The sequence below is a fragment of the Cebus imitator genome, unplaced genomic scaffold (genome assembly GCF_001604975.1).
Source record: "Cebus imitator isolate Cc_AM_T3 unplaced genomic scaffold, Cebus_imitator-1.0 Scaffold2, whole genome shotgun sequence".
In the NCBI taxonomy this organism is placed as follows: Eukaryota; Metazoa; Chordata; class Mammalia; order Primates; family Cebidae; genus Cebus; species Cebus imitator.
The window spans coordinates 892248-906295 of NW_016107317.1; the positions used below are offsets into that span (position 1 = coordinate 892248).

Here is a 14048-nt window from a genome sequence, read left to right on the forward strand (position 1 = left end):
TATTTACACTGTTCCCTCCCAAGGCCACACCCATCAATATCTTGAAAAGGCATTTCATGCAGCAGTCGTGGTTTGGGGCAGTACAAGAGAAATAAGGAAATGACTTGTGGGTGAATGGAGAGCCCAATGGCACCCTTGTTCTGCCGCCTGCCTGCTGCAGGCCAGGGTGGCTTGGAGCTGCCACTGCAGTGTGTCCCTGATGGTGGGGCCCTGGGGTGTTTCCTCAGCAGCAGCTCAGAGTCTCTCCACAGGAGTTTCACTCTGGGTTTGGGTCTGTGTTGTTCTTGGAATGAGCCCGTTAAACAGATGGTATCAGGTCAGGCACGGTGGCTCACGCCTGTAATCCCGGCACTTTGGGAGGTAGAGGAGGCAGGATTTTTTGAGCGTAGGAGTTTGAGACCATCTGGGCAACATAGGGTGACTCCGTATCTATTAAAAATTTTAAAAATTAACCAGGTGTGGTGGTGGGTGCCTGTGGTCTCAGGTACTCGGGGTGGGAGGATTGCTTGAGTCTGGGAGGTTGAGGCTGCAGTGAGCCATGATCCTACCCTGCACTCCGGCCTGGGCAACAGAGTAAGACCCCATCTTGGGATGGGGGAAAAAAACCTAAAGAACCCAGATGATATCTTGTGTCTGCCGGTGCCACGGCCCATCTCTGGGACAAGGCTAGAACCAGACTCAGCCATGGCCTGGGGACTGGAGAGCAGACTGAGTGGGACCCTAACCCTATCCCTTCTGACTATTTTCCTTGGGATCCCTTACCAGCAGAGCAAACAAACTTAGCAACCAGAAGAACAGGCAGCAAAGGTGGTAATCAGATTTTCTAGCTCAAGAGAGGAGGCTAAGGACACTTGGATGCAAAGGTAATTTTTTTTTTAAATTTCAATGTGGCCTGTTTGTTTATTCATTGATTCAATGTCATCTAAAACACTACCCATACCTGGCACATAGTATGTAGTTTATACAAGCTTGTAGAGAGAATACACGAACAGTTCTCCTTCGTCCTTTTGCACTAAAAAGCAGAGCCAGCACACAGTCGGCCTTCAATTAATATTTGATTCTTACCTCTGTCTTCCCCCAGGTGTTCTATTCTTACTTAAGATACCTCAGGAAACCATAAGTGAGGCTGTATGAAAGAACATATTAAAAAACCTCAGGCCAGCCCGGCACGGTGGCTCACGTCTGTAACCCTAGCACTTTGGGAGGCCAAGGTGGGCAAATCATGAGGTCAGGCGATCAAGACCATCCTGACTAACATGGTGAAACCCCGCCTTTACTAAAAATACAAAAAATTAGCCGGGCATGGTGGCATGTGCCTGTAAATCCCAGGAGGGACTGGGAGGCTGAGGCAAGAGAATTGGCTGAACCCAGGAGGCAGAGGTTGCAGTGAGCCAAGATGGTGCCACTGCACTCCAGCCTGGGTGACAGAGCAAGACTTACACAGGACCACATGTAGAAGAAAATCTTTTGAAAACTATGAAACATTCTCTCTAACTGCAGGCACACACACACACACACGCACACACACACACACACACACAGTTATTATTTTGTGGGAAGACAGCCATACTACTTTACAATTCAAAAATTCTTTCTCAGGGGATCTGGATGTGCCTTGGTTATGGGAAACCAAGTAGTCGTACTCCTGGGGCCCTCATCTTCAGCAAGATGAAAGTGGCTTGGTGTTCTCCCACGTCCCTGTAAGATCTTAAAATAAATAAATAAATAAATAAAAACCTCAGGCCAGTGTGCACTGAAAAGCCAAATATTTCCTCTATACTCAGGGGAGAATTAACTTTGTTTACTGACCTTCTTATCTCTGTAGGAATGCTTTTCTGGGTTCCACTGACTCATCAAGTAAATTTCGGACAAGGTACTTTTCTTTTTATAGATCTTAGCCCAGCCCACCTGCTTAGGGACATAGGAGATCTGAGTGCATTTGGGAAGCAAGTTTCTTTGAGAACAATTTCAAAAGTGAAGGTGTTCCTTCCCTCCCTAAATTGAAACTGGGTTGTTCCAGTCCATGAGAGTAGAAATGTTTTCCTTTCTCTCACCTTATCTTATTTGCTGGGGGATAAATGCTGTGGCTTGAAGACAGAGGAAGGAATTTGTGTCTATACGTGGACTCTAAGTGAATCATCTCACCTATGAACTATTGTGAAAAAAACCTGTGACTTCAAACTTGTGCAAGATGGTGCCATAGAGGATAAAAACAAGATGGAGGCCAGGCATGGTGGCTCATGCCTATAATCCCAGCACTTTGGGAGGCTGAGGTGGGTGGATCACCTAAGGTCAGGAGTTCGAGACCGGCCTGGCCAACGTGGAGAAACCCCATCTCTACTAAAAATACAAAAATTAGCCAGACGAGGTGGCACGAGCTTGTAATCCTAGCTACTTGAGAAGTTGAGGCAGGAGAATCTCTTGAACTTGGGAGGCAGAGGTTGCAGTGAGCTGAGACTGTACCACTGCACTCCAGCCTGGGTGATGGAGCGAGACTCTGTCTAAAGACAAAACAAAACAAAACAAAACAAAACAAAACAAAAACCAAGACGGAAAATGTTGTCAGTTGTGCTCCTGTGATACTTTCCCGTTTTGGATAAATGATGATTGATTTATTCTAGACTATTCTGGGATTTGGCAAACTTCATGTTAACTTCTATATCCTAACATCTGACATGTCACCAAACTCTTGCCTCACTGTCAAAGTATTCCACTCCATCCAGCTCAGCCACACCGGCACCAGTGATTTGACCACAAAATAGTAAAGAGAATTAATGAGAAAGCATCTCCAGAATTCTGTTGGGGAAAGTAAGAGGTTATAATGTTTTAAGGGCTCATCCCAGTTTCAAATATTCACCCCAAAACTGATCCCATAAACCTTTACAGTGTTGCAACTTTTTTTTTTTTTAATAGACGTGGGGTTTTGCTGTGTTACCCAGGCTGCTCTCAAACTCCTGGCTGAAGCCATCTGCCTGCCTAAGCTTCCCAAGGTGTTTGGATTACAGAAATGAGCCACCATGCTGGGTCCAATATCCTGAATTTTTTGAAACTTAGGTCTCTTTATCTTTGAACTGCCCCTTGCCCTTTGAGCATGGCATCAAAACTCTTTGGTAGTTCATACCGTCTCATTTTGTATTTTGAAATATGGTCATTTAATTTAAAGGAGAATTTAGTAATAAGGGCCCTAGTTTTTTTCAATAACAAATACATAGCAAAAAGAACGTTCAATGATATTCAAAGTCCCCCAGACTTTGGGATCTTCTTTCTTTCATAGTCCACATTCAAGCCATTAACAAATTCTGTTGGCTTTATTTTTACAATGTAACCAGAATCTTGGCACCTTTTACCAGCTCCAGGTACTGCTTTTTCCAAACAACCTTCACTCCCAGCAAGGCCTCCCGGGCTACCCTATGGGAGCACACCGCCTCTCCCCATCTGCTCTCAACCCCGGAGAAGGGAGAGTGAGCCTCCTAGAACCCTAGATCATATCATTCCTCATCTTCCAATGGCTTCCCACCTCACTGAGAGGAAAAGACAAGCATCTCTCAATTTGCAAGGCCTGTCTTGTGAACCCACAACTTCCCAATGCCTCTCTCCTCCCACTCTCTCCCTTGTCCCTCCCCTACCATTTCTAGGGCCTTCTGGCTGTACCCTAAATATGTCAAGCACAGGGCCTGGCATTGCTCCTCAGGATGTCTCACCCTAGATATTTGCATGGCTCTTTCCTCTCCTGCCTCCAGGTGTCTACCTAAGTGTCGCCTTTCCATCAAGGGCTTCCCAGGCCACCCTATATAAAATAGCACCTGCCCCTTCAACCCTGCACTCTCTATTTCTCCTGACTCTGCTTAACATATTTATTTCATTATTGTTTTCTTTCTTCCACTAAAACGTTAAACGCATGAGGACAGAGACTTTGTCTTGTTCACTGCAGAATTCCTATCTCCTGGAAGAAGGCCTGGCACGTAGATATTTTCTTTTTCTTTTTTTTTTTTTTGAGACGGAGTTTCGCTCTTGTTACCCAGGCTGGAGTGCAATGGCGCGATCTCGGCTCACCGCAACCTCCGCCTCCTGAGTTCAGGCAATTCTCCTGCCTCAGCCTCCTGAGTAGCTGGGACTACAGACACGTGCCACCATGCCCAGCTAATTTTTTTGTAGTTTTAGTAGAGACGGGGTTTCACCATGTTGACCAGGATGGTCTCGATCTCTTGACCTTGTGATCCACCCGCCTCGGCCTCCCAAAGTGCTGGGATTACAGGCTTGAGCCACCGCGCCCGGCAGAGATTTTCAGTATATATTTGTTGAATGAATACATATCCTAGTCTCAAGCCAGGGAGTGAAGAACAAACACAGAGGAGGTAAGTCATCACGAATCCTAAATCTTCAGATGTCTAAACCACATTTCCAAAATAGCTTCTTGCTGGGGTGCAGTGTCTCATACCTGTAATCCCAGTACTTAGGGAGGCTGAGGTGGGCATATTACTTGAAGTCAGGAGTTTGAGACCAGCCTGGGCTACATGCCAAAATCCCGTCTCTACAAAAATACAAAAGGCCGGGCATGGTGGCTCACACCTGTAATCCAAGCACTTTGGAGGCCAAGGCGGGCGGATCACCTGAGGTCGGGAGTTCAAGACCAGCCTGACCAACATGGTGAAACCCTGTCTTTATTAAAAAAAAAAAAAAAAAAATTAGCAGGGCATGGTGGTGCATGCCTGTAGTCCCAACTACTCAGGGGGCTGAGGTGGGAGAATCGCTTGAGCCTAGGAAGTTGAAGTTGCAGTGAGCAGAAATAGCTTCACTGCACTCCAGCCTGGGCAACAGAGAGAAAGACCCTGTCACAAAACAAAACAAAACAAAACAAAACAAAACAAAACAAACAAAACTGCTTCTTAGGCCTGGAAAGAACACCAAATAATTTTCAGACTGGAACCTGAAATGCCTTTTGTAGCCTGTTCTGTCGTCCTTCAGCTTCCTTAGAATTAATTCTACTCTTACCGCTCTTAGTGATCCCCCTCCCCCTCCCCCTTTTCTTTTCTTTTTTCTTGAGTCTTGCTCTGTTGCCCAGGCTGAAGTGCAATGGTATGCTCTTGGCTCACTGCAACCTCTGCCTCCCAGGTTCAAGTGATTCTTCTGCCTCGGCCTCCTAAGCAGCTGGGATTACAGGTGCACCACATCTGTATTTTTGTAGAGATGGGGTTTTGGCATGTTGCCCAGGCCAGTCTCAAACTCCTGACTTCAAGTGATCTGCCCGCCTTGGCCTCCCAAAGTGCTGGGGTTACAGGCTTTTATTCTTCCTCTCCAGCATAAGAGTTTTTGAAATCCATGTTGTGTGTATCAGTAGTTCATTCCTTTTTTTTTTTGAGATGGGAGTCTTGCTCTGTCACCCAGGCTGGAGTGCAGTGGCCCAATCTTGGCTCATTGCAACCTCTGCCTCCTGGGTTCAAGTGATTCTCCTGCCTCAGCCACCCCCCACCCAGCCCCAGTAGCTGTGATTGCAGGCGTGTACCGCCATGCCTGGCTAATTTTTGTATTTTTAGTAGAGGCAGGGTTTCACCGTGTTGGCCAGGCTGGTCTCGAACTCCTGACCTCCAGGTGATCCATCTGCCTCAGATTATGGTCGTAAGCCACTGTGCCTGGCAGCTCATTCCTTTTTATTGCTAAGTAGAATTAATAGGCCATTCTTTAAATAGAAAATACTCCCAGAAGGGGTCATTGGGAAGCTTTTCAGTCCTTTAACACTCTAGAGTGAATTAGTTTTCTGGTTGAGCAATCTATGAAAGTACAGGACCGTTTGGGTGGGAGGAAGTGAGGAGGCCTGACCAAGGGGAGAGGCTCGAAGGCAGTTTTGCCAGCTCTGAGGCCTGTCTTCATGTTCAGATTCACGAAGCTGCCTTCCTTCCTGCCTTTGGTGCCAGAATTCCAATAGTGGGCGAGTGAACGTTATTGAAGATCTCCTGAGTGCTAGATGTAAATTGCCTTTGATGCTCAACACAACCCTGTGAATTCAGTGCGGTGACTGCCCTTTTCTTAGATGAGGAAATAGACCATCGCGTTGTTGAGCAGGGTTCAGGCCAGTTCTTCCTAACTCTAAGGTTCAAGTTCACTCCAAATTACTGCCTCTAGGTCAGGCAAAGGCTTTTAAGCAGCAAGAACCAGAAGAATAGACTGATTTTTGAGGCCTGATCAAAAATGAGGCTGAGGTATGAGCCTTCCTGGCCACTGGCTCCCCTCCCTACCCTGGGATAGGCTCAGAGAAGTCGGGGCGGATTCACGAGGCGGAAGGAGAATCCCACAGCTGCACTGGGTTTCATGTCACTGAACCAGTCTGAGCACTTAATGGGATTCTCTAACCCAGCCTTAGGGTTACTGGTAGCACCTCTCTGGTTTCAGCCTGGGGGCTTCGGTTTATGAATTTCCTCGGAATGAAGTTCCTGGGAATGAGTGCAATCTTAAAGTCCATCCCAGAAAAGGTGGGGAGGTCTGAGCTGTAACCACAGCATTTTAAAAATAGTCTGATAACAACGAGAGGCCCCATGAGAGGCAGTGCTGGGACCGGCCAGCCTGCTGACTGCATTCCGGGGCTTCAGGTGTCATCTCTCTCACTCTGCAGGCACGTGTTTGCCCTCTGCACATGCCACACCTGTCCTCATTCCACCTGGGTGTAGGGGGATGAAACCAAGCCCGTTGGAGATGAAGCCCTAGAGACTTCTGCTGTGCTAGGTGGACTCTGTTTAACGTGCCACATAACCCGCTGGCATATGCAAAAATTTCCAAGGTGTGCATTTCAAAGGTGTATTGTTGCCCTAACAAAGGACAACAAACCGGGCAGCTTAAAACAGCAAGAATGTATTGCCTCTTAGTTCTGGAGGCTGCAGGTTCGAGATCAGGGTGTAAGTAGGGTGGGTTGCTTCTGGAGGCTCTGAGGGAGAAGCATCTCATGGCTTCAGTCTTGGGGTTCCTTGGCTTGCAGCAGTGTCACACCAGGCTCTGCCTCTGTCTTCCAAGGCCTTCTCTGTGTGTCCATCTCCTCTGCATCTCTCTATCTCTCTTCCTGTAAAGACACCAGTTATTAGATTTTGGGCCACAGGAATGGCTCTTCCTCTCACACGTGGCATCATGACCGTCTCTACTTCATGCCTTCTGTGCCCTTCTGCTTCTAAGATGAGTCTGGGACTCTGGACTCAAGCTGGCCACTGGCCATCTGCTTCTCCTCTTGCCCACATGTGCTCACACTTTTTTTTTCCCCCTAGAGTCTCACTCTGTTGTCCAGCCTGAAGTGCAGTAGCACCATTATAGCTCACTGCAGCCTCGACCTCCTGAGCTCAAGTGATCCTCTTACCTTGGCATCCTGAGTAGTTGGGACTATAGGTAAATGCCACCAGACCTGGCTAATTTTTTTTTTTTTTTTTTTTTTTTTTTTGTAGAGATGGGGGTCTCACTATGTTGCTTAGGCTGGTCTTGAACTCCTAGACTCAAGAAATCTTCCTGCCTCAAAGTCTGTGATTAAAGGTATGAGGTACTGCGCCCGGTCTGCGCTCACACTTTCTTAACAGGCAGAGCTGACACAGGCCTCTGTGTTTCTGTGCATTCTGCCCCATCTGCCTGAAATGCCCTTCCTAATCGTTACCCCTCTCCCTTCTCCATCTGAAAAGCCTTTACTCATCCTTTAAGCCTCTCCTACTCACTGGGGTCTACCCTGAATTCCGGGATGAGTACTGACTGCAGCTTTTTGTTCCTGATCGTGGTTCCTGTGCATTTTTTCTGGTGTGACACCTAACACAGTGCACTGGTTTTGTTTGATTACTGCCCATCTCTCCACCAGACTGAGCTTCTTAGAGGCAGTTTTCTTTTGATTCTCCAGCATAGTTACATAGAAGACCATCTATAGTTGCTAAATGACTGAATAAACATAGACATTCCCTTCAGAGGAGATTGACTTGGGTCTTTCTCCTACTTCCCTACAACGCATAGTGCACTAGTGGCTCTCAAATGCTTCCAGTGTTGTTTGGTGACTGAATGGAAGAACCACTATTAGCATGAATCTGGCGGGACCTGTGGTTCACTGACACTGGCAGTTCCAACAGAGTAATGACCTAAGGAAACAGAATTCCCTTCTGCCTTTCTTCAACCAACTCAGGTACTTCTTATATGAGATTTAATTGGGGTCAGGGAGAGGAATAAGTAACACCTTCCATCTTGCCAGTAAAAAAAAAAAAAAAAAAAAAGGAGCACCTTCCATCTCCTCTATCTTGCCATCTCTCCCAAAGGGAGAGAAAGGGGGAACCCCAGGCCTGAGGTTCTGCCTCTGGGAATTCCAAGGCAGCATTAGGAAGGGGGTCAGGATCAGGACATTGGTAGAGTCGTCTGTGTTCTTGCTTTATTCCTGCAATCAAGAGTGGGGATCATGGCAGTGATGGTTGGTGGACATCAGAAGGAAAGTGGTCAGCAGGGACTGGGTTCTGGGACTCCCTGAATGAGGCAGACCCAGGCCAATGCTCTTGGGCCATAGGCCCCCCCCCAACCCCCTTCTGCACTTTGTTTTCCTTGCAGCTGAACAAAGGTCCTCTACAGCATCAGACAAGCCTCTCTTATTGGGGGGAACAAGGCACCCTTATGGGGCTCTCTCTTCTCCTCTCATTTCCAGTCTGGTAAGCTTTCTTCTGCGTTGTTTAACAAAGCTACCTGTCACTTTCAATCCGATGACACTCTAAGGAGGATAACTAGAGTTGGGAGTGAAACATGGGTTTCCAGACCCCCTTCCTACTGTATCTTCCATTGACTCCCAAGGACCCTCAAACTTGGTCTCCAGGCCTTTTTAGCAGGATGAAAGACCTAGGAAATGAAAGATTCTATCTAATGCTCCTGTCCGTCTTCTCCTCTGGGGCATCTCAAAATCACTGAGACAGCCCGAAATCACTCAGCTATTGCACCTGCCCTGGTCCTCCCTGTCTTCTTCCAGCGAGCCAGCCCCCAGGGACGCAGGTACAGGGCTGGGACTAGGAGAGGCAAGCAAGTGGCCTAGAGCTCAGAATTTAAAGGGGACCTCACTCTTTTTTTTTTTTTTTTTTTAAGATAGGGTTTCACCATGTTGGTCAGGCTGGTCTTGAACTCCCTACCCCAGGTGATCCACCAGCCTCGGCCTCCCAGAATGCTGGGATTACAGGCATGAGCCACAGCGTCCGGCAGGGGCCCTCACTGTTAAAGTTGTGGAGCGCATCCCTGAATTCTGTGCTCTGGGTGGCTCATCGGCCTCACCTAGTCCTGGCTTTGTGCAGGCAGGTGTCTCCATAAAGGGATGGGAGGAGAAAAAAAGAGGAGAGTACTAAGAGGACAAGGTGGGACATCCAAAGTTGATGGAACTACTCAGGAGGCTGAGGCAGGAGGATGACGAGCCCAGGAGTGGAAGGCTGTAGTGAGCTATGGTGACCTTGAATAGCCACTGTGCTGCAGCCTGGGCAACATAGTGAGACTCTGTCTCTAAAAATAACAACAACGAGAAACAAGCAAAGTGGACAACAACGACCGAAGACGGCTTCGGAACAAGCATTGATGCGCATGCTTTCTCTCTCACACACCCGGGACCTGCCAGACAGACACCATCCAGAGAACAGTGACGAGGTCCTCCTAATGAGAATGTGGTCCTGGGAGGGGGGGACAGGTGTAGAGATGGGTAGGATCCTCAAAGCCACATCGTCTTTGCTCTTTCTCCAACCTCAGACTTGAAGTCTTTTGCTTGATGTCATGAAACTCACCCTAGGCATGATGATTCAGGCTCCATGCTGGAAAAGCCCTCAGGGATGACTAGTCCTCACTGTCTAGTGTGGTAGCCACAAGGTGCACAGACCTTTTGAGCAATGGAAATGTGGCTGGTCCACACTGACAAGTGCTGTAAGTATAAAAGATACACTGGGTTTTTGAGGATATAGTTGGAAATGAAGTCAAATAGCCCCTTAATATTTTTTACAATCTTGATTACATGTTGAAATGCTTATATTTGGGTAAAAGAAAATATACAATATTATTAAGATTAATTTTCTTATTTCTTTGTACTTCTTTCAATGCAGCTAGAAATTTAACATTACGTATGTGGGCCAGGTGTGGTGGCTCCCACCTGTAATCCCAGCAGAAGGATGGCATGAACCCAGGAGTCTGAGACCCGCATTTGCAGCACAGTGAGACTTTGTCTCTAAAATAATAAAAAGAATTACTTGGGACGCTGAGGGGGGAGGATTGCTTGAGACTGGGAGGTCAAGACTTACAGTGAGCCATGATTGTGCCATTATACTCCAGCTTGGGTGACGGTGAGACCTTGCTTTACACACACACACACACACACACACACACCACAAAACAAATGAGGCTTGCGTTTATAGCTTGAATTATAGTTCTATTGTTCAATGGTAGTATAGTTGACCTTCCTCCTTGAACAGATAACACTGGGGTCCAGAGAGAAAGAAGCCTTGACTTCGCGGATGGCACACACTGTAAAGCATGGTCATTCGCAGTCCCCCCAGTCTCCCAGTACCCACCCCTCTCTGCCACACACACCCCTGGGAGCCCTGGGAGTGAACCAGGTGGACTCTCGGACCCCTGGGCTGCACACCTCAAGGGAAGTGTTCCAACACTCAAGGAACCGCCTGTGTTTTTTTCAGAGCGAAATAAAAACCTAACAACAGTGGGTCATAGTCTCCAGTAGGTCAATTTTAAAAGCACTTTAGGCTCTGGAAACTTGGGGTTTGGGGAGAAGTGAGGAGAAAGCCGGGAAACCCCGGGACTTCCTCCATTTATTCATATGCAGAATAATCCTGATTAGTTTACCAAGTGCACTGATCACCACCTACCTTCAAAGCAGCGTCCCTCCTGCCTCCCGTGAGGCAGGGGGCAGAACCTGGCCTGAGCCCCGGTGCAGGCCGGCAGCCTCTCCAGGGTTGTTTGACAAGTAAACAAGGACAAGTTTCAGTCCGATTGGCTTGATCCCGGAAGAGGAGTGGGCAGTGGAGGGAGGGGAAACCAGGCACCAAAGCAAATTCCTTCATTTCATAATTTCATCTGGCGCCCCCGTTCAATCAGCCTTCATTGGCAAGGCTTTAGGAGAGGCAGCTACCAAAGGAGAGAGGGATACCGATCTCTCTGCCCCGGGGCAGCACTAATGGTGCTTGTCTGGACTCTGACAGGTGGAGCTGCTGGGCAGACTATGGACCTGCTGGGGAAGTTTTCCCTGGCTTTCACGTGGCTTTGGCTGGGGAGCCCCGAGAAGGTGTCTGTCTCCTTTTTCTTATATCTGGCTTCCCACAAGGCAGTGGCCGGGAGAGAGTGATGGAGAGAAAGGCTAAGCTAAGGGTGAAGGAAAGTGGAAGAAGGCTGACTTGTCCCACTGGACTTCACCGCGGAGCTGCTGCAGTTTCGCGGGTTCGGCCCTTGCCCCGGGTGGACGGCAGTGCCTGCGGAGAGACGGGTGTGGCTCCCCCGGGAGGTGACAGCCGGCGGGGCCCGTGTGGAGCAGGTCTGCTCCGGCTCCGCTCTCTAACCCGCGGCGTGGGACCAGCGCGTGCGCGCGTCCCTGAGGAGTTCGATGCGCTGGGCGGGGCCGGGGTGGTCACCCCCGCCCCGCTTCCAGGGGTGACTGTGCCTCTGACGTCAGACGGCTTCTGGGTCATTCCCTGGCACGGGGACTTTATTTTCATAATAGCATGAAGTGCCGTGGAACTGGAATAGGCGTGTCCTCTCCCCGACCCTCCCCCGCCCCTTGTCCCTCTGCTCACCCCTCGCTGGCTCCCTCCCTCCAGCGAGGGCCGCCTTTATAACTGCTCTGCGCGCGAGGGCGGGATAGCTGCCCGAGGGCTCCCCCAGCATTGAGGGGCTCGCCTGCTGCCCTCTTGCGCGCGGGAAGCCGCACCAAGTTCACGGCCAAAGCCTAGGCACTAGGGTGAGTGAGGCGCCGGGAGCCCAGCGCGCGAGGGCCCCCGGATTTAAATCGCCTGGGGAGAGCGAGGCGTTGGGAGGGGTGGGGTAGAAGAGGAGAGAAATCCTGGTAATGGAATAGAGTTGGCTATGAGAAAAAAATTCCCTTGGAAACAGTTCCTCTAGTTTAACATCTCAGGATTATTTTTTTCGTTGCGGGTTTCCCAGGCTAAGACAGAGTCGGAGAACAAAGAGATAATTAGGGTAACCGTTTCTACTCGGACACATTCTACAAACTTTGAGTAGGTGGAATACAGCCAGGCAGAGGTGAGTAGCTCTGGGATTACTCTGAAGGAAAAGAATAGCGGGAGAAAGATCTCAAAGGACGCGAAGGGCCTGGGACTGGAGGGGGAGTGGGAAACAAGTGGCAGGGGCAGGAGGAGGACACGGGGACAGCTACTTTTTTTTGAGACAGAGTTTTGCTTTTGTTGGTCAGCTTGGAGTGCAACGGCATGATCTCGGCTCACCACAACCTCCGCCTCCCGGGTTCAAGCGATTCTCCTGCCTCAGTCTCCAGAATAGCTGAGATTACAGGCGTGTGCCACTACGCCCGGTTAATTTTGTATTTTTAGTAGAGACAGGATTTCTCTATATTGGCCAGACTGGTCTCGAACTGCCGACCTCAGGCCATCCGCCCGCCGCAGCCTCCCAAAGTGCTGGGATTATAGGCGTGAACACCGCGCCCAGCGGATAGCTGCTTCTTTACCCACATGCTGCAAAGAACCCTTCTGAGTTTGGGGAATTAGATCTAGAAGCCCATCCCTTTTCTCTTGATGTGTGTGGTGGTCAGTTCCACTCTGATGTCCCTGGAGTTGCTCAGGAACCCGGGACAGATGGAAGTTGAATGTGCACTGAGAGCTCACCTTCCACCACCAACTCTAAAGATAGGACTTGGGAATTCCCTAGATGCTGTTCAGGATGGTCCCTTAAACATCCACAGGGAAGGCTGGCAAATAGCTTTAAACATCCGTGGGAAAGGCTAGCACATAGCTCTAAACATCCATGGGAAAGGCTAGCCAACAGCTGAAACCTGCTCAGAATCAAGGAATTTGAAGGACTTTTCATTCCTGACATCTTTCCAGGCTGATTTTCTCCTCAGAGGCTTGTGTAAACACCACACCTGTTGAAGGGTTCGGCCAATCAGCCACTGCGGAGGGTTCATTTCTGAAGGGGAACACTTGAGCCACTTCAGATACAATGTGGGCTAGGGACCATGGGAGGGGTGAGGGCAGTGGGTGGCACCCACCCTCCAGGTTTTCCTGCTGGTGTCTGCTAGGCGAGGGAAGGAATGAGGGGAAGGAAGGGCTGGGAGAGGTGCCATGTGGGAGACCAGTGGCACCTCCAAGAGTGTGGCGAGGGCTGAATGGAATGAACAGAACCCTTTGGTTTCCTGGGAAGAGTGCTCAACCTTGAGCCAGGACGACTGATTTCTCCTCCCAGCTCTGTGGGAACATGGAACTGTGACCCCGCAAGGGCCTGGGCCTGAGTTCCCTATAGGGGTGTTGTGGAGACCCCCAATTTCCTCTCCTGTGTTTAGAGTCTAGCCCCTCTCTATCTGCACACATCACCTTGGGAGTCCTCTTTAGAACCTGCTTTTTTGTATTCTAGTCTTTAATGGTTATTTAAGACAACAGGGTATGAAGAACAATTTTGACAGTGTGATTTTATTCGTCTCATTCTGGGTCCACTGCTAAATAGCTTAATATGGGGACTAAATAAGTATCTGTTAGTATTCTTTTTGAATTTAAGTCCCCAGATTAAGCTGAGGAATTAATATAGTGATATAGTAAACAATAAATTGAATAGTATTTTTGCTTGAGGAGTCTTTGACTTTCCAAGTAGTTCAGGGTGTTTGTTTCTTCTTTCATTGTTATTTTTATTGCACTGTGGTCAAACTATATGGTCTGTACATTTCTTCTTCTTCTCCTTCTCCTTCTCCTTCTCCTTCTCCTTCTCCTTCTCCTTCTCCTCCTTCTCCTTCTCCTTCTCCTTCTCCTCCTTCTCCTTCTCCTTCTCCTTCTCCTTCTCCTTCTCCTTCTCCTTCTCCTTCTCCTTCTCCTTCTCCTTCTCCTTCTCCTTCTCCTTCTCCT

The 14048-nt window shown here is 48.8% G+C and overlaps 1 protein-coding gene across 1 annotated transcript in view; it reads left to right on the forward strand.

Moving 5' to 3' along the window:
* Positions 1-11038: 11038 nt before the first annotated feature.
* GPRC5A (G protein-coupled receptor class C group 5 member A) overlaps positions 11039-14048 on the forward strand; it is a 22702-nt gene continuing 19692 nt past the window's right edge. The window contains exon 1 of the mRNA XM_017528103.2: positions 11039-11923. The gene's annotated coding sequence lies outside the window, so the exon portion shown is untranslated. The remainder of the gene's footprint in view (positions 11924-14048) is intronic.